The sequence below is a fragment of the Octodon degus genome, unplaced genomic scaffold, assembly GCF_000260255.1.
Source record: "Octodon degus isolate 3935 unplaced genomic scaffold, OctDeg1.0 scaffold00013, whole genome shotgun sequence".
Classification (NCBI taxonomy): domain Eukaryota; kingdom Metazoa; phylum Chordata; class Mammalia; order Rodentia; family Octodontidae; genus Octodon; species Octodon degus.
Window position 1 is genome coordinate 17,686,555 of NW_004524589.1, and position 3,788 is coordinate 17,690,342.

The following is a 3,788-nucleotide window of genomic DNA, read 5'->3' on the forward strand; positions in this document are numbered from 1 at the left end:
GGAAGATCCAATACTATTATGGGCTACTGGACTCTTTTAGAATATTTTGCTGAGTTTACACACCTATAATATTCAAATAATGGAACTTAACAAAAAAAAGGGGATACAGATGAATGTCCATTTTGTATCTGTGTATTCAAAGTAGTTAGTATAGATACATAGTTACATTCTCTTAATGAATAGAGGGATTTGTTCTAATGGTGTTCGTAAATAGGCTATCATGTCTGCATCTTGTACAGCAATTAACCACTAAGAAGAATGTATGCAATGTGGTAATTATTGAAACTGTCCTACCAATTTGGTTTGAAACTGTCTCATTGTTATTTGTTTCTCAATAAAATTATGGGAAAAAAAGAAAGGAAGAATAATATCACCACTTTTTTCAATATTAAATTAAAGGTTTTAGTCAAATTAACAAGGCATGAAAGAAACAAAGAAAGAATAGACAACTTTTAAAAATCTATATTTATTGATAAGTGTCTACATAGAATATCCTAAAAACTCTAAAAGCAGGTCTGTAATGTATGACTTAACAAGCTAACAGGATATAAAGATAAAAATCAATTATATTTCTATATTCTAAAAGCAAACATTTGAAAAACAAATTTTACAGCTGCTGTTTTAAATTATACTTATTAATAACTTTATTAAAAATTTAAGCCCTATACATTAAAAAACTATGAGACATTGTTGAAATTAGACAAGACGTAAATAAATAAAAAACATGATCATGGGATTAAAAACTCAGTATTTGAAGATTCTCCTAACATCTATCTATATACTCACAACTATTTATGTCAGAGATCTGACAGCTTTTGAAATAAAAATATTTAAGCAAATTCAAATTTTAAAAGGGAAGTAGCCCAAATATCTAACAATGGGAGAACGAAGTGATGACCTATGCTGGATTCATACGAAGAAATATTACTGTGCAATACAGAACAGCATGGCTCAGGCACATACCTAATACTGTGAAAAACAGAAGCAGACATAAGCAGGATGAATGATGCAATTCCATATTTAAAGGCAAAGCTATTCTATGGAGAAATTTAGTGCAAAGTGTCATAAAGGAGTTCTGTAGAGTAACAAAAATGTAGTTAAGCTGATGCCTTATGAGTTATATATTAGTTTCTGTAGTTGTCAGAATACAACATATTAGTACTAAATATTTGCAGATTTTATTATATGTCAACTTTCTAACAAGATACATAAACAATGAAAGGATTTTCTTGGGTTGGTGATTGTTGCTTTTTATTTTTTACTAAATTTTGTTTTCTTAGGGCTGAGGAGATGGCTCAGTAGAATAAGCCCTTCCCTTGCCAGCGCAAGGGACTGAGTTCAATCCCTGGTTCAGGGGAAAAAAAAAATGTTTTCTTATAATGTTTCCATTTGTTCTAGTTCTAAACTTAGCGTAATGGAAGCAAAACTATTCTGCCTTCTTGTCAATGTGATCTAGGACTCTGATTAGTTTTCGACTATTTGATCTAGAGCAACAAATGCAAATAGGTTTCAACTTGAGTGCTTCCTTCAGTGAGTAGGCAGAGGCCACTCAGAAAGAGCAGCATTTAGAGAAAATCTGAGAATGTCCCATCCTTCTGTCATGGCCTGCATATTTGTGTTCCCCCAACATTCACATGTTGAAGCCCCAAGATGATAATGATATGTGGAAGTGAGGTCTTTGGGATCCTCTTTAATGGAATTAGCACTGCTATGAGAAAAGAAAGACACATACCTTCTCTCAGTTGTACAAATGAGGATAGTACACAGTGGTCTTAGTAAACCAGGAGAAGGGTTTCACCAAGAATTGAATCTGTTGTCACTTTTATCCTCTATTTGAAAGCTTCCAGAACTGTGAGAAATAGTGTTTCTTTTCTAAGATGCCCAGTGTATGGTCATTTTTATTTTAAAGCAGCTTGACTTCACACACTGTCTGAGTGGTTTAGAATGAACTGCTTTGAGTTACTAGAGCAGACCATTCACCATCTTCAACCAATCCTCATCTCATCAAGGGCAAATCAGAGTCTACAACTGAGTTGGTGCATCTTCTATGTTCTTATAGTATATTTATCATTAGGTCAACATAAGAGGATATTACTCCATGTTGAGTTCCCTTCATACCATGATATAGAAGTTACAAAGCAAACTAAGGATTAAATAATAGGGAGGGTCCCAGGCCTGAAACTGCTGATTACTGATTCTACCCATTTTTGTGGATACAACAATACAAATACATATAATGTACAATCTATACATATGTTATAAATAATAATAAAATAAACACAAATTATCTACTACTAAGCTGAAGAACCCAAGTAATACCACATTGATGAAGTCCTAGGTGTCCTCTATTGTATTTTCCTCATGAAACATTATGTTGAACTTTAATTGTCTAAAAATTGATGTTTTTGCATTTGTCTAAAAATTGATATTTTTGCATTTAGTACCATTGGTATCATCTTCTATCATTTGATTTTTTGCTTAAAATTACATTTTTAAATTAATTCATGTGAACATTGGTAGCTAGTTTCACTAATTTTCACTGATGTAAACTATTCCACTCTATTATATTTCACCCATTCTCTTCGAAGTGGTTATATTGTTTTTAGTGTATCAGTACCATAAAAAGTAAATACATACAAGGGTTTTGAACATATTTTATAGAAATTCCCAAGTTGAGGGGGCCAGCCAGACAGCTCAGGAGACTAAAGCACCTGCTTAGGTAGGGGCAGAGACTAAGATTTGATCTCCAGCATGCCTTGCAGGCCCTTCCCCCAGGGTGCTCTGAGACAGTGATTGGGACTGGGCATGGTGGTGCATGCCTGTAATTCCAGCACTTGGGAGGCTGAAAACAGGAGAATCACTATGAGTCCGATCTACATAGTGAGGCCCTGTAGACCCTGTATTAAATACATAAAGGAAAGAAATTCCAAAGTTGATACATACTCAACTCTATAAGACAATTGTTTTTCAAAATGTCAATTTAAACTTCCAACAGTTGTATACATAAGAGATTTCTTAACACCTAATATAGTCCAACATTTTAATGTTTCCCAATACAATGGACTGAAAATCCTAGTTCATTGTGATCTAATTTTGAATTTCACACTTCCTATGAGATTAAGTTTATGTATTTATTGGTCCTTTGCACTCATTTTCATAAGAAAATTTTACATGCTTTTCTTTTATTTATTTTTTACATGCTTTTCAAACTTTAACTATCCTCTTTGTTTCTTTCATAGAGCCAGAAACTCACTCAGCTCCATATAGCCTACCAAAAAGTATTTCTGAAAGTCACTTCTGAAGGACATAATAAGTTTGACTAGGAAAATTCTGTAGCTGCTGATTAAGTAGACAAAAAAAATACATTTATCTTTCTTATGTGTCTGTTACAAGAGAATATAAGAACATCTGCTACATTTAGAGCAAATGCAAAAATTCTTCAGATTAACTATTTTGGACAACAACTTGGAAAAATATCAGTATGCTATATTTAGAAAAATGAATCCAGGGCTGTTACCAAGCTTCTTTGAGAAAATATTTTACCAAGTTAAGTATAAATACACATGGTAATAATCAATGTCTACAGCTTTTCTAGATTACTATTAAATGCCCATTATAAAATTCATTTTTATTTTTAATACTGTTTCTTAATGTAAAACAAATATTCTGTCACTTTCTAATAATAAACTTATAATTAGAAAATATGTGGACTATATATAATGCTACTTAAATACTATTTTAAAATATAGATGTAGAGACCCAGTCCTAGCCCAGGTCCGGTGAGTGTG